Source organism: Cataglyphis hispanica, chromosome 10, assembly GCF_021464435.1.
Source record: "Cataglyphis hispanica isolate Lineage 1 chromosome 10, ULB_Chis1_1.0, whole genome shotgun sequence".
NCBI lineage: Eukaryota > Metazoa > Arthropoda > Insecta > Hymenoptera > Formicidae > Cataglyphis > Cataglyphis hispanica.
In genome coordinates, this window is record NC_065963.1 from 7,682,770 (window position 1) to 7,706,845 (window position 24,076).

The 24,076-nt window shown below is 32.4% G+C and overlaps 1 protein-coding gene across 8 annotated transcripts in view; it reads right to left on the reverse strand.

Annotated features, from left to right (window-relative positions):
• The window catches only part of LOC126852400 (pleckstrin homology domain-containing family G member 5-like), a 113,534-nt gene that overhangs the window by 77,935 nt on the left and 11,523 nt on the right, over positions 1-24,076 (reverse strand). For 2 of the 8 annotated variants that reach the window (XM_050597181.1, XM_050597179.1), the window contains exon 1: positions 20,933-21,568. The exons of 1 other annotated variant lie outside the window; for it this stretch is intronic. The gene's annotated coding sequence lies outside the window, so the exon portion shown is untranslated. Of the gene's footprint in view, positions 1-3,046; positions 3,546-20,932; positions 21,569-24,076 lie in introns of those variants that run through there. 5 more of the 8 variants (XM_050597180.1, XM_050597176.1, XM_050597177.1 and 2 more) reach the window with 5 other exon arrangements.

Sequence of the window (24,076 nt, forward strand, 5' to 3'; positions counted from 1 at the left end):
TCCTGGCCACGATAAGCCCACAACGGACTGAATTTTGTTATCAGGCGGTCGCACGGCGAGTTCACGGGTTGCACACGATAATAACGTGACGACGCAATGGCAATTATTGTCGCCGGAATAAAGTGCGTTCTCAGACGTCACTGCTTAATGCATTCGAGAATCAGCCAACCGTGTCTTCGACAAATATTTGCCGACATTGCCTCGCGCTTAATCGCGACAATCAATCGCACCGGCTTTATTGGAATAAATTTCGCGCAATCAATATATTAAATTTTCTCAAAATTCTGAATGACTCGACATTCGTACGCGGACAAAAAACGCATTTTTAGGATAATTCGTAGATTTAATTTAATATTAAGCAACAAAGATAAATATTTTTTTGTAATTTTTGATAAAGATATGGCTCTCTCTCTCTCTCACCTATCTTTTATTTCCGGATTAAAGGTTAAAAAAGATTAGCTATTTTATTTAAATAAGTGTAAATTGATAAATAATAAAATAGTTAAGCATATTTATTCATTTGTTGCACGTGTTTGTTTACACAGTTACAAACTGCATTTTAAGAAAAAATAATCATAGGAATGTACATTTTCCAAGAAGTGAAGAAGATAATGCGTTATCATGCGATTGTAGCGTGTATAGAGAAATTACATGTTACGTGTTATATAATGATTTGTCGTGCTATGCATCAAATCTATGAAATTGAAAGATACGGCGAAATAATGAAAATGCAATTTCGATATTGAATAATGAGTATTGCGAGCAGTATTTGCGAGCTTGACTTGCAAGTTAAAATAAACGTGCAAAATGTGATTTTAATTGATACAAAAATCAAATGTAATTCAATCTTTTTCTTGTGGATAATTCTTATGAAATTAAAAAAATGCAAATGTAACAAAAATTTGCCGAGTTTTATTCCAAGAAATGAATTAGAGATGAGTCGCTGTAACGGATTGCAATTTGATATGTATATCAATGTAAAAATAATGTAAAATTGAATTCACCAATTCAATAGTTATCTATGAATCTATACAAGTTATAGTATGCGATAAAAAAGATTCAATTTAAAAATTCGTTTATTCCAAAAAGCCATTCCGTCAACGTAATGTGCAATATATTTCGTCCCTTATTATAAATATTACTTTTTATCTAAGTTATGAATTTTATTTTGTATCAAAATCTTTTGAAATGAATTTATGCCTGTCACATACACACACCATTCACATATAAGTCGCTTGGAATAGGAACTACTTTACAACTGCGATATATGTAGATTATTATCTAGAGAAAAAAAAATTTATCAATCATGGAAAAAAATGCAATCTCTGGAGGAAAACTAAAATCAATTTTAAAAATTTCTCTCGATATAATTTTTTTAATTAAATAATCACATTCTTAAATCACATCTTTAATATCATGAATAATTTTAATATTACTTTTGCGATACTCCAACATTAAACGATCTTGATCATTCGACAATTACCGACATTAACTGTGTACAATAAAGCGTTTTACACAAATAGCTCACTGCAAGTTTGATTCGCCGATTTCACTCGTATAATTCCGTTGAATTAAGTTTCTCTTTCGTCACGCTAATAATGTACAGAGCCAATAAAGTCGGTTAAGGTTACAACTTATCAATAATCGTACGACACCCGCGATCAATCAGTTGATTCATAATAGTGATGTGAGTCTTTTTTCTCTCGTTGCATTGAACGTATTAATTCAGCCGACAGTATTTACCTGCGCCAAAAAATATAGATATTATGCGATTTAGATATAGATATTATTTGAGGCTCCATTTTCACGCTCTGTCGCGAAATGAAATGCCAGGGAACTTTTAGGAGAGAAATCCGTGTCAAAGTCGCGCAAACTCACAAAAGTTTCCCATTTCCATCCACGTTAATCGTTCGCTTTATCGGTAAACTACTGGAAATGTAGGTAGTACAAATCAGTTTGAATGCTACTTTTATCTAGTCATGCAGCTCGCTCAAACGTTTAAAATATTTTAGATAATTTACACATATGATTACGCGATATTTCATTATGTCGTTCGAGTTTTCACTTATTTCAGTGTCCTTTCCGGATCATAAAATCCTATCGATCTTAACCGCTCCATAACCGCATATCGTTTTGCATATTTTCTTATCAGAACACACTATAGTATAATTATACCGAAATATTCCACTGACACTTTTTCAGTTTACGTTACGTGTATATTACGCTCGATAGCGAAGAAAAGTCGTTCGCGGTAGTCTCCGATTTTCTCTTTTCTTTATCAGTGTTTTCTTCTCGACTCTATTTTTCTCGGGTAACCAGTAGAGCAGAATAAATGTGACACGCAAAGATAAAATCGCGCTTTGGCGACTGACGAAGGTGCTGCTTCATTATTAGCTCGGCATTACTATGGCTGATAATAAGCCACGTAGCTGATAAACGAAACGATCGAAAGAAACAGAGAAGAAGCTAGTCACACATGATAATTTGCAGATAAAATGCAATTGTTCAAAAGATGAAAGAATTCCGCAAAGATGTGCCGCGGATTTTATATATTAGCATATTACTTTAATTATTTCATTCATTTTTAATTACGATATTTAAGAAGAAGTTTGCTTTAATGCCTCGAAAACTCTGAATGTAATGAAACGCACAGAAAATTTGTCATACATTTTGTATAATATATTCATCCTTAATATATTAATTACGGATCAAATACGATAAAAATGCTAGTATCAATATAATAAAATTCTTTTGTGCTAGTTTTGTGAAGCTAAAATCGTATTTTTAATCTTCGAAAATAAGATCTGAAATGGACAATAAAAAGATTGTTTTTAAACAATCATCACAAAAATAAATTAAACGAAAAGGAACGCTCCTATTCCCTTTCTATTTTTTTCCTCAATCGCACTTTACTCATTTCTTTCACGCGCCGTACCATGATTCTTATCGATATTATCTCACTTTTCGACTCAGATCTAATCAGAACATTTCGATCTATTATCTTTTTACTACTTCCAATATAGATTAATTAATATAAATTCTTTACTTAAAAATCAACATCAAAGTTAATTCAAAGAGATCAAAAATTTTATATCAATTTCGCGACGTTCGATTACATCACTGAAATGATTTCATTTCTGCACTAACGTCACTTATTTCCTATTATTTTCCACGTTATTTCAATTTTTGGGTTCGTCTGATCTTCCTTAATCCAAATTGCACTTTTCATAATATTCGTCGAAATTTTGGGTTGCTGATCGCGCGAAAAATAAAGTAACGAGTAAACAGATCGCAGATTTATCAGCTAACATTCGCGATTACACACTTGGTCGTTATACACGACAACAGATTTTTCTTCGATCATATATCTTTTACTTGCACTTCCGGTCGCGCGCGAGCGATCGCTTCGCCGTGTGAGCGCAAAAATTGCGGCAACGGACTAAGCAAGAAATTAAGGAGACAGGTGAGGCGAGGTTCGATAAGCTAAGTTTGCTGGCTGCGGGAAGAGAGAGTAAGAGAGAGAGAGAGAAAGAAGGAGAAGGAAGGGAAATACACGTGGGAGAGAAAAACACGAATGCGAGCCACCGACAAGGAGAGATACATTTGTACGTAGAGAAGGGGATAACCGCAGTGGCGCTCAATTATAGTCGCAATATGGTTACATGGAATTGGCTAAATGATTACGACTATGACTCAGTATTATCTGAGTCGGTATATCGCCAACACGAATATCGACCGACTGAACTCTACAAAAATATTTTTCAGAAATAAGAAACAGATATAAAAAATCTATAATATATATATATATATATATATATATATATATATATATATATAAATATAATATTATATAAATATAATATTTAATATATAATATATAATTATAATATTATATAAATATAATATATAATATATAATATATAAATATAATATTATATAAATATATATAATATAATATTTAAAAAACACATATTCTATTTATTCTTCGTAATCTTTTTCTATACGTGAATAAAAAATATTAATCATTTTTAAATATATCATATAAAGTTTAGATAACTTTAGAATATGAAACGTGGTACTAATCTTTTTTGCAATTACATTTTCGCTACTTGTATGTTTAATTTATATTTTCTATAAAACACAAAATAGCTTATTATAAAATCAGATTGTAACACCGAGTTAAACTTGAAAGTTAAATTCCCAGCTATAATTTGTGATTTTACGCCAACTGTTGATCCAGCCATGCTACGTTAATTGCTCGGAAAACTGTCCTGTTTGTGTTGTGAGATATCAAGATCCTTATCCTTACATACAGTTGTCCAAATTGAAACCCAATTTACGTTAACTTACAACTAACGCAATCAAAGTGTATCGCAAATTGCATTTATATTTACATATGCGTCGCGTTTCTTGATTTTTGTTAAAACGAAAGTTTGCATTTTACCTTCAATTAGAAGCATTTGATTTTACGGGCTACAGAGTTGAGAAGTAAATAGGGGCAAAGCTCAAAACCCACGGAAACCATAAATTTTCCAAACGCTTGTAAAGTCTACTTAAAACCCACTGCATCTACCAGTGAAGCAAAATTCGTCGAAAAACTTTATCGTCTTTCTCGCGACTTTTCAAAGGACTCTCACTCAAAGTTTTTAGTATAAAAGCGCTTTGTCACATTAAATCTCAATGACGTCTATCATTGTGGTATTATTGAAATCAATAAAAGTTTTCTCGAAGAGCGTTTTCCAATGATTAATGCACGTAAATTAATAATGGCGTATTTAATTTAAAAGAAAAAATTCTTTCTCATCAACATTATATACCTTCAATCGTAATGAAAATATATATTCCTAAGATATTAAACTAATATCAAAGAAAAATATCGGGCAATCCATATAATAAAATATAATTTTGTATTAGATATAAATTAAGATAATAGAATAATCGATAAATCATAATATGTATCATATAATCCCCCTAAATATATATATGTATATATAAATACTTTGAATTATATACGCATATGTCAACTGACAATGAGGGAAAATTGAGGAGCAGAAATAAATTTGCTGGCGCGACGTTGTGTCCCAGCGATAGCACAGGTGTCGAGGTTTAGAATGACATGTCAAGGAAAAGTTATTGAAACCGTTGCGAATATTCTTGAAACTGACAAAGTTTTGAGAAAAAATATTAAAGATTTAATTATATTCGTTATATATTATTATTTCGAACGCTTTTGAATATCTATTGCAATGTATCAAATTAAATTTTCTTCAATTACATAAATTGAAAAAATGTCTAACTATATATATTAGAAAAAAATTTTTTATTATTCCAAAAGTTATGAATTTGATTTTTATAAGCATTCTCCTATAAATACACATCCTAGATTTTAAACGCTCGCTTTTTATACCTGATTCCTCGGATATAACATGCGTAATTTTTTAATTAATCTTTAGTTTAAATCTTTCTTCCTAAAACGCTAATCAAATGTTTTCGATCCTATCAAATTAAATAAATAATAGTAGCTTATATGAATTATAATTCCTAGCTAAATAGTTGTTTAACTTTTCCATTTCATTTCGGATTGTCCTCAAAAAACGATATATGGCTCTTGACGACCTTGTCTCTAATTTAATCACTCGCGTTAAAGTGCAATAAATAGCGAATGTGGGTTATCGCTGCTATAAGTTCGGTCATATAGCCTATGACACAATACGTGTCGTTGAATTTTACGAGTGATGCCTTGGTAGGCATCACGCTGATGATGCTTTAACGATTTATTGCCAACAGCAAGGGATCTTCGATTTATTCGCGCGAGCGATTTTTCGCTCGCAATTAGAGTACCAAATCCCTCCCGTGAAAATAAATTACTCGTTTACACTTCGTTAACTCGGCTTCCATGCTTCTCTGAGACAGGTGATCGCTATCACGAGCGAGATTTCTGGTAATTTGTACTATATCCCCATCATTAGAACGGCGATTAAGTGCATAAAGGAATTGTAAAATTGTAACGCACGCCTACTCGACTTTTACGGAATCTGAATGTATCTTTAATTATCTTATATATCTTACGGGCTTTATAGAGAGGTCTTACGTTTCTCTAGAGATTCCTTTACGTTTCTTTGATTTCTTATTAACTTGTAACTCGGTCGAAAAAAGACCGTATCCATTATGCAAGACATTTCTTTGCATTATATTAACCTATTTGTAATCGTAATACTATTATTGAGATTAATTATTATTTGTAATTACAAGCTAATAAAAAAGAGAGCCATTTGAATGACTTTTATACGCTACGATTGAAAAAGATGTTTTTGTAAAAAATGTTATGTTAAGAGAAAAAAAAAAAATGTAATGGTATCTCGTTGATTTAAAATAATTTGCAGTTTAATATAAATTTTAATTAATGAATAAGAAAAAGAGAGAAGCGAAGAAAAAAAATTAATAAAAATTGAAAAATTACATTTGTTGTCAAGTTTTCTTTAAAAAAAAAAAAAAAGTATAAACGTATTAATAAAAAACATTTATTCAAAATATCCCGTACATTTGAATTAAACTTAAAAGATTTTATATAGAAAAAAGCTCATTTCATATCATTACTTTTATTTATGTTCAATAATAGAAACTCTGTTACGACATTCATTTATCCGCTCGAGTCCCTTGGTAAAAAGAATTTTTATCCTTCTGCGTTAGCTACATCTGACACAAGGAATGAAAGATTATATTCGCATCTCGTAACCGAACTGCGTCTCGGGACTTTTGTCTCGCAAGAAAGTTGAGAGCTACCGGCGCTCTTTTTTCGCGGTGAAGCCGCGTAAGATAAACGATGGAGAACAGGTACGAGACGGTACGACCTAAGCGGATTACACCCGCGCCGGACGAAACGCGCTCGTGCCCGTCGCGCAAAGAGCAAGTTGGCAAAATATCCTTTCCACGTGCTGTTCGCGATGCATTTGCATGGGAAATGCACGCGTCGCGCTCCCACATTCGTAATTCGTACAATAAATGGCGTAATGAGCCCTTGCAAGTTCCCACGAATGTCGCCGTTTCCGAGCTCAAGAGTGCTCGTCAATCAAGCACGATGTCGAAAATAAACGAAATCTTCTCAATCAAATGAGCAAGAATGTCACTGTAAGCTCTCATTTTATGTTAATTTATATTACGAATTACTAAATACGTTCTTTTTTTTTTTTTACTTAATAGAGCGATAAAAATTAATCTTTTGTTGCAAGAAATTATTGTCGCAAATTGTTTTAAAAAACATTAAAAAAATTTTTATTTTATTAAATCATATTGTATACACTTCTCTTTTCACTTTCTTTTAACGCCTTATTATTAATTGTTGTAAATGTGCAAGAAAAAAAACGATGAAAAGAGACTAGTAATTACGAATTAATGTCCAAAGATTCGTGAAAAAATCTTAAAGATGAATTAATTTCACTTTTTGACGGTCATTAAGTGTGAAAGAGTTAAGCGTTCGTTTCAGGGACGTCTTGAGAGATTGTCTAGATGAAGGCTATTTCTCAGCACTTTTTTAAATTCTTCTAATAATAATAGTCTGATCATCAAAGAACAAATGTGGCGCGAATTATTAAGATGATTCTATGTCAACTGAGCAAATGATTGTCGTTATCCTGTTTTGACGAAGTCTGGCAAGCATCTACTTTTTTGTCTCTCGCTGAAGGCATTAGCTTTACGAATACATTTAACAATCCCAGACAAAATATGCATTTCTTTTCCTCCTCCGACTCCTATCTTTGGACTAACGAAACACAAAGCCATTCAAGAAAAATGTATACATTCATAAATATTTATAATTATGTATAATAATTATATTAAACAAATAAATTTTGTTACGCAAGTTTCTTTTGTATTTTATTAAATAACAGCAAACGTATCTTTAACAAAACAAATATAATTAATTTTTCAGATTTATTTTAAACAATTTTTATATTATTAGATTGAGAAAAGAACACGAGAAAAAAAAAATATTTATAACATAAAAAATTCATTAGAGACAGATTTTTGTCGTTCAAACGGGATAAAATTGCATTATATGCTGAACTCGCATGTAAATGCAATTTTATCCCGTTTGAACGACAAAAATCTGTCTCTAATGAATTTTTTATGTTACAAATATTTTTTTCTCGTGTCAATTCAGGCAGAGAGTCATAATAGCGATTTTACTAAATAGGCATACATAGTCCTTGACATCTTTAACTGAAATCTTCTTAAGGTACGCAAGAGTGACAGCATGAATTATAGCAACGCACTTGTTGCGAGATCTTTAACCCAAATATGTTTTATCTTATTTTAAATACAAATAGATCTTTTACAAAAAGATGTATGCAGGATATATTTAAAAAATCTCCCGTAATTTTTACTATTAACCAATATACATAAAAAAATTGAGACTTGCTTATGTTAGTAAAAGTTTAATTGTTCAATTGTCATCACGTTTCTCACATTTCACAAATTAATCAACAATTTTATACTGTAATTATTTCTTCGCGCACGCCACAGCACACCATATAGTATAACAATACAAAAAAAACCTTCTATACGAATGTGTCGTAACGACGCCTGCCGATTCAATGGAACTTCCTACGACATGCGGACGTACCTACTCTATTAATATTATACGCGATAGTATCATTCGTACTACCAGATATAGTCGAGTACATTAATAATGTACTCCCGTACGTTTACATTCAAAAATCACATCACACAAAACTCGTCGATTCTTTTCCTTCTTTGTTAATATTAAACAATTGAATCATGCGATTAAATATGTAAACAAATAAACAAGTTTCTTAAACATTACAAATAATTAGAAATAGAAAAAAATCTTTATAAAAAGTTTTAAAGTTAATTAATTTTAATTTTAATTTAACCTTGTTTTAATTAATTAATTTTAATCTTGTACTAATTTTAATTTATGATGAAAAAATTCAGAGCGTATACATAGAATTGCATTTTCGCACGTACATGTACATGCAGCATCCAGCATTATCAACGTCCTTATAAGGTAGATGACTTCGAGAAAGGTGGCTCATTCCCACCTTAGGCCCACAGAGAGACACATGTGCATGACACATCGACTGGGCGCGGGTATGACACATCGACCAACATTTGTGCGAATATGTGTATATATATATATATATATGCCTAATTGTGTATACGTGCATCTATAAAACCCCGAGATTGAAACGCTTACTCTTTTTACTCTTACTCTCGCGAATCATTTTGTGGACCACCGAGATTCTTTTCATCGAGATCAAGTTACAGAATGACTTTGAATTATGGCTAAACATAAAGTATTCTATTATTCTTTGTGTCTGCGATTTTTAATTGTGGAAATAAAAGTATGATCTAAAAATATGATTTAAAAAAGTAAAGGGGAATTTTTTTTGCATTGTTGAATTCATAGAAATACTCTTTGACTTTCACATCATGATTTATATTGTACTATATTTAATATTTAATTATATATTTTCTGCAACATTGATTTTGTATCATTAAAATTAAAATCTTCTGAGAGAGATACCGCATTATATTTATTAAAATGAATCGAAAAGAAAAAAAAATGTCTCTGCATATACAAGCAAATTCAGATAAGTATAAACCAACATGTGAAACTAAAAGCGCTAAATATATGATTTCGCGTTCTTTGTTCAATGACTCTTATTTACTTCAAATTTTCTTTATTAAAATAAATAAATTTGTATATGAAATTATGCATTATCTTATTTAATTTTGTATTTTTATATTAACATAATATTAAATTCATTTTTTAAAATCTTTATGAATTTTTATACGTAGTTTTATGAGAAATGAGACATTTGGTACTTAATCAACCCACATCTATTGTTCCACTTTCTTGTTTTCCTTCCGCCCTCGTGGACTCAAAGAAGACTGGATAGAAGGAATAAATGATGAAAGATTCTTGCAAAGACAGTCGAAACATACATGACATTTACTGATGTTATTTACTTCCTGTTACTTGGACGTATTGTAAAAATTGATAAATCATAGAAAAATTGCGTCTGATAAAATTTTGCTTCAGAAAAAGCTTATCCTACGATAATTTGTCAAAAAGTGTAAAATTTGGACGCGTCTTGTGTGTGTGTATAAAAGTACTTCTTACATTAATTTTTCCAAGGGAGGAATTATAAAATTCAAAATTTGAAAGTTATATTTATTTAAAAATTGCTATTTCCAGCAACCCATGAGAATAAACTGAAAAAAATTGATACACAACGGTCTGTTTCTAAATTAGACAAAATATTCGCGCTTTAAGCGGGACTTGCGCGATTCCCGCCCGAGTTTGCAAAGTAGGTCGTCGTTTCAGCATCATTACGATACGAACTTTGCTTTCTGGCGAGTTTCGACGATCCGTAGGTGGTGACCTTATCCGCGCAGCCTCGGTCCCAGCCTTGGTCCTACCAGTAAAGTTTTCGTCCGACAGAGCATACAGAATTTCCGGTCACTATTATTCGCGATGAAGATCTTGGCATCTGGATTATTAAAGGAATTTCGTAATTCCTTCGGGATTAAAAAATAATATAAAAAATTCATTTTCACATTCGTACAACATTCGCGCGCTCAATTTCTATATCATTCTTTATACTAATTATTACGCGCATTTGCGTCGATTTTATTTATAAAAGTAGTAATAATCAGATAAGTGTTATTTAAAAAAGATTATCATCAATTGTTTTGGAACAATTTGTCAAATACATAAATAGCGGCAACCATGGATCAAGATAAAGATTTCGAAATCAATAGACACTGTCAACATCGATGAACTTTGTTTCATTTGATTATGCTACAAAAGAGAAAATGCACTAGTTATGATATCATGAGGTTTCCTTAAAGGTCAGATATTCTCGCGAGATCTTTAACCCGGATTATCTAGAATTACATGCGCAAAATGAGAATCGCACATCTGTCATAAACATGTGATCAACTTATATAATATGACATTCATGTATGTAATTTATTATACAGGATATGCGTATATAATTTATTATAAGAAATTTTGCAAACCTAAGAAAGAAAAAGAAAACAAAAAATTTAAGATAAAGTGTGTGTGTGTGTATCATATATATATATATATATATATATATATATATATATATATATCACATTACATTCTTACGTTCGATATGTCATTATTGCAATGCTTGAAAACTTTAAAGGCTTTAAAAATCTAATGTTTTATTCTCCAACATTATGTATTCTCACAATTTGAAATTTAATCGGTCAAAAAGCTTTTTCTTCTATTGCACACAAGAGCTGTTACAATATATAATTTATATTTATATATAATTATTTACTAATCATGTTTCGTAGCTATTTAATTTAAGATGTATTCTAATTTACATAAAATTTAGTTGAGATTATATATCTCTCTCTTATTTCTCGATATTACTCTGTAAAATAAATACCAATATTTCCATAAAGACGTATCGACAATTGATTCCGCGCGTGCCACTATCCATAACAATAAAACTTCTCAATTGTATCTGTCTCGTCAAAGATTGCCGTATTGGAACTCTATCAGCGGAATTATTCCAATATCACGATAAAACAGCATTATTAAATATCGTTGAGGCAAATATTGTTTAATTAAAGCTCTTATCTAACTACATCGATATATACTCATGTCTGTCCATCTTCTCGACTGATTCGCATCCTTTTCATCTCTAGTAATAATCAATTAATTAAAACATTTTCATATGTATATATGATATCTAACAATATATATTCGTTGTTCGACAAGCTTTTGCAAAATTTAAATCGAATGCTTTCTTATAATAATCTTAGCAGATTCGCCGAAAGGCAGAGACCGGCAGACTGACGAATCCACGCTAAATGTGTGTATGAAATTCTAATTAAGGTCATGCAGCACAAAATTCTGCACAATTCTCGGCAACTAATCACTAATCGATAGTCATTCATCGACGCGCGCGGCACCGAGACATTATTCGATTGATAGCCATTCAGAAACGAGAGAGTCAGTCAGCCATCAGATTCAACGAGCGCGCGCGGCTATCGAATATTAATTAGCGATTATACGCAAAAAATTTCGCATAATAAAGCTTCTCGAAACAACGGTGGAGAGTCCGAATGGAAGATCCGTTGTCTTTTTCTTTAATATTCAGCTTCGAGACACTTCAAAATTGCTACACGATTGCTTTCGAGACCGTCTGTCTCTCGTAAAAATGCATTTCCATCTCTTAATTTCTTTGTAAGTGACATTTCGCGTCAAGTGTTTCGTTTCTGCAAAATGACTTGCAGAGTAAATGCCAATGACGCGAGTAGCGGTAGCTTCTCTATTTTCAGCATTTATCCGAGACATTGTCTAGAAATTCTCTCTCTCTCTCTCTTTCTTTCCTGTCATTTTGCACAATTGTATCTCAGAAACTTTAATTAATGTCTCTACGAAAATATTAAAATTACTAATTCGTCCATTAATTTATAATAATTTAATACAATTAAAATAAAATGTAAAAATATATGTGTGTGCGTGTGTGTGTATATTCAATTTCTAATATTTAATTATAAATCTATAATATCACACACCCGCACAATATTTGACTTTCGCAAACAATCGTAACAATTGATACATAATCAGCTAGTTTAATGCGCATGCCTGCGCTAGTTTATCTTTCTAATCTGTGAATAATGCTTTAATTAAAATTTGATAGGTCACAATAATTAGCGCTGTACCTTTAGCGCATGATAATTGCACGTGAACGCGGGAGCACGTAGTGACGACGACGTGTACGGTCGCGCTTGACGCGGAGATATAAACGAAATTGCTTTCCGCAACTACTGAACGAGATAAATATTTGCGTTGGTCGGGAACATTTCTCCTTGTTATTCATTACAGCGATTCTTATTATCCGATTCTTTATAGTCCATTTCTCGGAGCATTTTACTATAGCGGCGCACGTGTATCAAAAACGATGTTATAATGTTACCTTAAAGAGGATTTCCTCTCCACTCTCGCAAGTTGGTGACCATTCTCTATCCTCTTTATTATCTCTAACATCAAAATTAGAATATCTAAGGTAATATATATATCTCAGTGAGAAAAATTCTATAATACAAGAAATAACTTTTATTAGGAAAAGTATCCCATAAAATTGACAAGTTATATCTTAAAAATTATAATTAGCATTTAATCAGTATGTGCTTTATGGAATAAAAAATATATTTCTTTCAAATGTTTCGCGTATTTATCAAAATTAATATTTAGATCAAAAGCGAATAATTTCGCACATTAGATATGTATATTTTCACGAAAAATCGGTTTTGAATTAAAGGAAATTTATGTTTGATTCGTTTCTCAAAAGCGACTCTTAGCAATAACAAAATTAAAATAAAATAAAGAAGTTTTGCAAACGTTATTTAAAAATTCGGATTGGAAAAAATAATCTCGCATCGTTCAGAAAATATATTTAATTGTGAAGAAGAATCTAACGATGTTCATTATGCGATTGAAATACACTGAAATATACCGTCTGCTCTCTGCAAACCAAGAGCAATAATACGTAACCGTATTTAACATAATGCAGTTCACCGTGTGTTATGGATATCGGAAAAGTTCGATTTTGAATTGAAAAAAAAGGGAGAAGAGAAACGATACTCTTCCGCCCATTTCCCGAGGGTGATAGGGTAGAGGCTCACGGTTCCGCGATTGAATTGCTGCAGGAATGTTGATAATCCTCCTTTCTATTTTATCTCTGTTCCGCTTTTACGCACAAATGCAATGTTACGCGATAAAAAAAAAAAGATAGAAAGAGATACAAAATCACGGAATACGATAGCGCGGAGAAGTCATATCTCCTTTCCTCGAGAAAAATCCAATCACTCTTGAAAATAAAGTAGATTGCACCATCATAAATAATATTTCTTCCGCTTTCTTTTTACTTTCTCGCAATTTCAACGGAAATTCGTCTAACAAAAAAATATTATCCGCGGGTGAGGATCTTTCTTCGGAAAATTTTAGTTAATTAGTCAGTTCACTTACGTTTTTTGAGATTGTAATTTATTTAAACTTTTTCAGCATAGCGTATTTACTTATCCCCCCAAAAATCTTATTTTTTTGAGAAAATCTTTTGGAATCAGTTCGAATCGGCCAACATTTCTAGAATATGTGGCAGAATATTGTTAATTGTGAATGCAGATGAATATGCGTGTACATGCGATAAGCGTTTTCGAATAGATAAATAATTAAAATCGGATCGTTAAGAGGTGTAGAATTTGAATGCGCGTGATGAAAATTTTCATGTTTTATTAAACGCGAATAAGAGAACCTCATAAATAAATATGATTGGTCATAAATATTCACAAGAAAAAAAAAAAATAGAAGCAGATTGATGAATAAACTAACTTGGTCAACAAATTTTTAAGAATTTATTACAGAACATTAAAAGATATCGGATCAAAAGTCTTTTGTTTTATTAGTTGCAATCACTAATAGATTTTAAAATACATATAATAAATCTATTTAATATATTTTCTCTAAACTAAAATTTAATAAAAGTAATATATAGAAAGGAAAAATTATCGTTGAGAAAATGTAACGATAAATATAATAATTTTTGGCACGCATTTCTGCAATCCCAAGCGCAAAAGCGCTAGAAATGGAAAAGATAACATCTCGATTTTTAGATACATCATGCATGGTTAGTGTCAATATGCGTTACATTAATCATCCAGGCAACAACTGTTCCGAATTTAACTCTAAAGCGAATTTCCATTTGGCGATCAGTCAACATGTGTACAAAAAATTCACGATTCATGCAGAATCGTCACGCTTCAATATCAAATTTCAAAGCTATATAGATAGCCTTATCTTTTTATCTTTTTCATTGATATTTTTCTAGAGATCGATATTTCATATTCGATTTTAGAAACAAATCTTATGCATTAATGTATGAATATAGTGCACATATATATATAAATATCGAGAGAATAGTAGAAAGTTTTTTCCGAAAAAAAAAAAAGTTATATTGATATCGGCGATCTAAAATGAAATTTATCACGTTGAGTTTTCAAACAACGCTCGCGGCAAGACACTTCTCCACATCTGCGCGTTCGTAACGCGATTATATGAAACTTTTTCGATGATAATATTTCGAGACATGCTGGAAGAGTCTCTGTCACGATTTTGTTACGAGTCCCAAACCATGCGATTTCCTCGAGTACGTAAGGATGGAAAATACGAAGGGACAGGCGCGTCTAAATACTTAAGAGACTGACTATTAATCGTCACAGCGTAATATCTGCTATACTTTATGGTATACTTCTGCAAGATCTCGGAAAGTTATTAATCCAATAAAACTAGATTTGATGGCAACATTACGAAATGCATTTGTAAGTTTCGTAGAGAGTATCCGATATCAAGAATTCAACTATCTTCTTCGCAAAAATGCATCGTTTCTCTTTACATTTTCTTTAAATAATATTGTTAAGCATACAATTGCACGATTGCTAGTCATCTCACATCAAAGAGCCTTTAATGTTGATCGACATCGAGTAGATCTATCGGTGCACTCTGTAATGATATTACGATGTCACTTTAATATTCCTCGAGCATGTGATCATCATCCTGCTTTTTGACATCCTATCGACAGGGTAAGCATTGGAAAAAAAGTCCCTCATCCGTTTTCGGGTCGTAAACGTCGGAACATCTTTAACATTTTTGTGCCCAAGTGTCAAAATATATTGTCGCCTTACCTTTATACATCGCAATTCGGATCGATACTTCTGTCCTGATTTCTACTCTTGTTTACAGGATTCCGCAAGTTTTATTGCATCAAGAATAAGTATGATGTAAATAAATAGTAGCATATGCTACCTTCATACGTCACATATGTATACCTGACAGTATATTTTTCAATAGAAAAACAGTTTATAAAAAATAAAAAAAGATGGAAAGCAAGAAAAATTTTTAATATTGTTTTATTTATAGAGATAAAATATTAAAATCGATGCAAAATATATAACATTAAGTTATTTCACTTTTTTAACTTGGAAAGAAATATTCTTCTCTCATATACCGAGTATTCCAGAATCACCAATCTCAATTTTCATGAATTGTGCGAATAAAATTTAAATTCTGGTTTGAACGCGATAAAAAAGACAATAAAAGTTTTAGTCAACAATGAATAATAAAAAAAAAAAGAATTTTTTAAGGAACGATGCGAAGAATAAGAGAAAATAAGGAAGATCTATGATGGGGACTCGGAGAGGCTATCGGTACTACAAGTATCGATCGCGATGTAAAATGAGATTTGCAAACGATACACACTTGAAATCCTAACACCGCGTTTGTGTTTCGTCATTGCAGACATTTCCTCTAGAAAGTGAAAGACTGGGGAAAAGAGGATGGAAATTTCTTTCTTTCTCTCTGCCTAGCGAAATTATTTCCATTACGAAAGAGCATAGTCAGCGCCCAAGTTAGTTCGATCGAAATGAGGTCCCGACATGACGAAAACGATATCTCCAAGTCGTAACGTCACCACATCGGCGCAAGATGGTATATCAACGATCAAATACTTAGGGGAAGTTGGGCTTATCGAGCGCGAGCTTTAACCGCGAAATTATTACTATCGGGTCCGATGGTTACACGCGCCACCCTATACATGCAGCATGATCGATATGCCAAACTTCGACTGCAACTGTCCGATAAAATTCGCCAAAAGTCGGGAGAGAAGACGAACGAGCTTGGGAGAAGGGTGAGTCTCTCTCTCTCTCTCTCTCTCTCTCTCTCAATCCCCGCAGTATTAAACGAGATTATTTTTACCTGTTTGTTATTCGATAGAGCTTGAAAATAGTTCAGATTTTATTAATTTCTAATTTTATAACATAAAAAGTTAAAAATTTTTTTATGCAAAATTATATATATATATAGTTCTTGTAAAATATAATATTTCGATATGAAATACTCGGCTGTTGAAAATTTTATTAAGATTTATGATCAAGTACAAATTCTTGAAATTTAAAACATATATTAGTCGATATTATCAAGTTTGATTTAAATAAAGATTTATTTGCATGTATCTCTCATCGGAAAAATGACAACAAAAAATAATTCCACATGTAACTCTGTCAGTTGCTTACTACGCTGAAAAATTCGCCACGTACATTCTCTTGTTCCCTATGATATCAACTTTTTAGAGAGACAAAAACTGCTTTCACTGCATTTCGCCAGAGAGAGAGAGAGCGATTGATTCGCGCAATTACTGCAAATCGGGCGACATTTCTCGAATGTCGCAAACAGTGACAAATACCCTCTACAAAAAAGTGAACGCAAGATGACATAGCGAAGATTCGCGTTTTCGGCTGGCCAGACAGTAGTAGGGTTAGGGTAAAAGGGCAAAGAGCAAAGCGATTTCGGATCAATCTCTCAAGATCCTTAGAACGGGATAAAGCCCGATAGTAGGGAAAGATCGGCTGACGGGTAAGACTAAGTTTTTCAAAAGTGAAACAATTCCTCGGATCAAGTCAATCACGTCCGCGCAAATAATCATCAACTGCGACCAACTACTTCATTAATTTCTATGCGCGATAAAATCCGGGGGGGTTGTTTTTCAAACTTACAGAATGAATACAAATGGAAGTTTATTTTCGATGTGGGATAGAAAATCCATGGAAAAAACTATGATATCTAATGGTATCATTACGAGGTCGATTGTTATGGTGCGTTCACTTAATGCGGTTCTATCGCGATATATTGAAATGTATAATTTGCAAATGGATTGATAGTCACATGTGTGTCTCTTAGTCATTGTCACTTGTAATTGCTTGATCGATCGAATGTCATTATGTTATAAATAACAGTACCATTTTTACAGTTATAATTTATTGTTCATGATTTTATTGAACTGAATATAGACATGTATATGTATAGTGTATATAAGGGTCAATTTACATTGTTCAAAATTTGTTAAAAAATTTTTCCCTCAAAAAATTGACGATTTTTAAAATGTTTGATATACTCTTTCTATGTATAAAAAATACAGAGAAATATCAATTAAAATCTCTTCTAACAGCCAGGATTTATGTACGATTAAAATGCACAACGTTAAAATAAATAAAAATCATAAATTCTAAATTCGATGCATCATTTCAGTAACTAAATTAACTTCATCTTCGAAAGAACACGTCGGCCGCCAAAAATTGCTCGCCCATCTGCAATTCGCTGTTAAACGTACGTGCGGCGTATATGTTTTACGCCAGTTTCGCCGGTATTCGCGATTATTAGTCATATGATTTATTCAGAGAATTTTAATTAAGCCGTCAAAGTAGACAAAAGTACTCGTGGTTCACAGAATTAATCTGTCTATTTGTAAGGATTGGCCATGATTCTGGTGTCGTACCATGCTGTATTTTCTACGATTCAATTATTATAAAAGATAATATAGATATAGGAAAAAATAAAAAGATATTAATAATACAGATGTATGTGTCAAATTAGTAGTGTCTTCATTCAAACAAAATCCTGGCATCTAAAATTTCTTCAAATATATATATATATATATTTACACATTTATGCATTAAAGCAGGCTTTAAAGCTTTTGTACACGAAGCCGGAAATTAAAATCGATCGGCACGAATTCCGAGATACCTTCTTGATAGCGCAAATTTTTGGCAGAACTTTCCAGCCAATTCCTCTAACGACATTTTCGACTATCCCGTAGTTCCATCGCGTAACCGATCCCTCGCCTCGTTTCCGCCAGTGCCTACATCGATTAACCCCGAAATTGAATTGTCGTGACGACAAAATCAAGAGAATTAAAAATAGAGTTGAGAGAAAAGGATAGAGAGCGCGTTGATAAGAACGAAGGACGAGATTTAACGAGAATATTCTCGCGGAATTATCAGTTGCTGCCGCATCCAACGAAAATTACGATGCAAAATTTCGCCAGAAATCATAAAATTATTTTTTATTTTTTCTTCAGACTCTTTCGTACGCGCCAAACGTCCTGTTCATATCTGATAAAAATCATTTTTCGCTTTTTAACAATCGTTTCGTTAAACGCGAAAAAATTAAAAGATCCGTCTCACTTCATTTATATTTCTCTGACTCAAAAATTAAAAAAATATCTCTTTTAAATTCGTGAATATTAAAAATAAAATAAAAATACGTACAATTATCTATGTTATTAAGCAAAGAAACAATATAAACAATGATTCCGTGTTAAAGATAAAAATTTAGAAAAAAAATAGAATACGATAAAAATTTGATTGAAAAATTGCGCGAATATCAATGCCATTACAGATTTGACAGATTTATATATTTATTATTTTCTAATTATACAAAATAACTATTCAATATTTTTAAAGTTTTATTATATATAATCCACGAATTATTGCACTTGAGAAGATACATTTAAAAGCGTTCAATTTCTCTTTAGCACTTTGTTAATTACAGCGTCGTTTTAGCTGCATAGTTTATGCTCTCCGTGTTTAGTACTTTGAAATCTAAAGGATGAGATAGATTCTCCTCCGACGGAGGTTCTCTTGTCAAGTGATATATTGCAACAATGATAGCTGTTGTAGCGACTTCGCCACGTAGCAATCCATTTGCAGTTTGTTTCATTGTTATCGTTATCATTGATGATCGAATCATTTATTATTTTCTAAAACGATAGCCCTTTATATTATGCTTTTATCCATTATTACTCATTATAATCACATTATTTTACACAAACTACTAATAAATTAGCTACAAGATTAAATCAAATTTAAATAACAAAAAAAAAAAAAAACAAAAAAAAAATTGCGCCAAGTAAAAAATGTTAATCAATATTTCAGGTCTATGTAATTATCGTATCAATCAATAACGTGTAAAAATCATATAATGATCCTTTTAAAGAAAAATGAGTAATTTTCGGGTTGCTCTTGGTCTCTATTAGATTAATTTTAAGAGCAATGTAACATGGCTAAAACTTACAGATATTTATAGGGAAAAGCTTGCAATGTCCAATTATTTATTTTATTCTCCAATAACGCCAATAACCCTCCTCCCCCTCCCCATCAGACACACACATCTTCCAAAAGTATCACATCCGAGCTGGGTAACAGAAAATTTGATCGAGAGGGAGAAGAGCGCAGCTGGTACGCAACAATAAAAATGATTAATGCCTCGACGCTAATTGTAAGGTACGAACAAACTAAAGGTAATTCATTAACTGTAGTATATTTCTCATTGCTCGCAAGTCTTTACATGTATGTGTGGCGAAAAAATAAAAATAAAGTATGAGAAGTAAAGTATGTAATTTTCCGCGATGAGCCGCGATCCATCTTTATCGAGCGGTTGATTGAAGATTCTCACAAAAAAAAAAAAGTTTAATATCTTCTATATCAAAATTAATCTTGTTCAATATAAATTCTTTTAGTTTTTACCTACGTAATCTTTCAGCGTGTACGCGCGCGTACACATCTACATATGCGTATAATATTTTTCAATATAATACAATTTTAATGGAAGCTAAAATAATGTCTGTTCTATATATACATCGAGAATTATATCGTCTGATTTTAAGACAATTTGATTCTGTGGCATAAATTTAATAAATAGTAAAATTTTAATAGAATTTATTTAACGAATTTTTGTTATATTGAATATTTAATATTCGAGAAATTTTTGGTTAAAACCGTAAAAATCAGTGCAGAAAAACTGCATTAATCGAGTAATGAATGTGTCCGGCACTATCGCGTGAATTAAAAAAGGAAAAATATATTTTTGCGACTTTTCTGCCGATATATCTCCAACGGCTATATCTAACGAATACGATATTTTAGCCTCGTTTTGTTATAGCATAATAAACTAATTGGCACAATGTCGCTCGAGCGTGACGGTTTAATTAGAGATGCTATTGAATAGATGATATAGATACAGAAGGAGACTAACCTCGAGGAAGGACGCTGACTGTCAGTTGGCGACGCTGTCACGTGACTTCGACACTTTCCCGCGACGAGTTCCCACAGATGTAGTTGTTCCCAAGGTGACAAAGTTACGAAAAGTCATGCGCGGAAATGTTGGCGGAGTAACGCGAAACCGAAATGATCTCGCGCATAAAATCGCGAATCATCACAGACCGATTATCGTAGATAAATGTCAAGTGTCCTCCAAGCAGCCACATCATAGAGACACGTGGATATTTCTCGTTACACGGAAATTAATGACATTTCACTAATAACAATAGTATATTATTGGCACGTCCATAATTTAACATGTCCTTGTGCATAGAGAACGTCGACGAAATCGATCGATGTGTATAGAGTACGATCGATTAATCAATCCATCTACACAATGTTTAAAACCGAATAATCGATCGTTGAACTTGATCACATTGTTCAGCAGAGAATCTGCGTTCTTCACTTTTTCCCGCGGAACTACATTCTCACTAATTTTCGAAGAATCGTTGTCGGGAGCATCGCAAAAGAGTGCATCTGTCACACGGCAATTGCTATCAAATTTTGCTATCAAAATGAACATTCGACACGCATTACAAGAAACACGCGTTTTCCCTCGCCTACGAATGTTTTCGACTAGACTGACTGTGGCAGAGGAACCGCGTGGCAGAGCCTTATACGGGCTGGCACGCTCACCCCCACTAACCAGCCAACCGTCTCGAATCATCCCCCCCTTTCCTCCTACTGTTGCCGCCATCGCCCCCCCCTCCCTCCCCCCTTCAAACTTCGACTCACTCCAACAGAAACGCTCGCCCTTATCGCCCTTCAAGTACACCCACCACCCCTCAAAGTTGCCGGCTCTAAACGACAAACGCACCCTCAGGGGAGTAAACGAGAGTGGAGGTTCTTTAACCTCCCTAACGGCGGGGGCTTTGTCCCTTCATCCTCCAATAAAATATCAAGAAATCTCTATGAATCTTTGACGATCTCCGAGTTTTCACCTTCGTCACCTTTGTAATAAACGCGACAATAGTATATTTAAATATAGTTACTTAGAAAAGAAACGGAAAATCGTGCAGAATTAATTAGATGTAGCCAGTGAATAATTAAATATATCAACTGCAAAATATTTCGAGTACTTTGTAATATCACTGATTGTGAAAAAAAAAAAAATGGTATTTAGAAATTAATATATTCAATTAATATCAATATAAAATAAACCTTTGTCTAATGTAATCCTAAATATAATCAATACTTTTACAAACGACATGTCATCATCATTTGTTATATATATTTTGTAGAAAAATATTTTTATCAGTTTTAAGTTATATATAATATTATATAAACGAGAATCGAGATGCTAGAATTAACTGATGCATGGTGACAAATTGTAACGCGTAGTATCTTCTTTCGACAAAACATACTCGTAGCAGCATTTGTTACACCGCGCATAGAGAGACTCCATATGACTGATATAGAACGGAAATAAGAGAATAAAAAGAAATACGATAATGCGAAACTACATTGCGATAAATCGCCTGTGGTGTAACGTGATTTGTTTTAATTTAATCGTGCTAAAAAGCCGATAATTAAACGATTGGTAGTCACGCCTCGATAGACTTACGAGCTGATTGTTCGTAAGAAACAATTTTCTTGTATTAGTCGCGATATTTCGAAAGAGATCGCCGTTGCGAATGACAACACAAGGTAATTGCGTGTAACGTGACTGCGCACATAAACAAGCGCCGAATTCCATCGACATCACAACATGTGACGCACGATCATCTTGTTGTCATTTTTCATATCGGGAGCGATGTTATATTAAATATTGAATGTACGATGTAATATTAGATATTATATTAACGATGTTATATTAATATGAGAAAAATACGATATACTATTAGATATATTAATATATATATATATATATATATATATATATATATATATATAAATGTAATGATTAATATAATTATAATTTGAAAAAAGAAAAGAATTATTTTATTTCTCTTCATATAGCTCAATATAATAGATAATGGTTGTTAGTTTTGTATGCTTTGATTTTATAAGAGAGAATTTAAAAAAATGTGAAATTGCGATAAACAGCAAGAAACGATCTCTAACGATAAACAAAAGTTCGGTGTGATGAGCCAGAAATTTCATTACAGTATTGCTAAATTTTCAATAAAAGCTGCGGTGTCAAACCTGCCACATTCGCGTGAATAAACAATGACCTGTCGATAATGAAGTGTTGTTCGATTCCTGTCACACGCACACAACATCGGAATGCGTTACGATTATATATAATAGCACCTAAAATATTAATAATACTGTGACTAAAGCACTTGATTATAGCCAGAAAATAATGGTCCATAAGTTACTAGATTAAATAGCATATATATAGTGAGTATAACATAAAAAGATTACATGTATCGATGTCATGTGAAAAATCAATGAAGAATATAATACTAGAAAGAAAATGAAAAATATGGTGCGCTATTTTAGAATTAAATTACAATTATTTATCTGCGAGAATATAATGATATAATCGAAACCCTTCAAGTTTCAGCACAGAGCGGAAGTAATGGAAGGCAAATGGTAGGTACATTTTCTTCCATCGATGGATGCTCAAAGCACGTGCACGGAATTAGGTTGTACGTAGTGCCGCTCGCTGTACATCGCGGAAAACTGATTCTCCGTCCAAATCAATCTTGCTACAGATTTCCATTGACACTTATTAATTTGTTGTGTATCCTATGTCTTTTTATGCAAATATTTTTATAGGAATCTTTTCTTTAAACGCTAAAAAATAACTGCTATTGTTCAATTAGGCTTAGCTTAAAAATGTACATTAAGAATTAATTCGAGTTTGAATTTTCATTGTTGCTAATCATTGTTAATTATTATTGTCTTATACTTGTCCTAAAACACGCACAGAAGATATAAATTATATTTACATTGTGTGTGGAGGATACTTCAACCACGCAACTTTACTCCAATCCCTCTTTTCGGAAATTATGTTGTGAGTAACGTCTCAACTACGTGAAACTCTTCTTAGATCCCTTCTTTGGGATATCATTCGCACGGTATCAATCGCACAATGTAAACAATTCGTATCTTCTTCACACCTTTGTCTTAA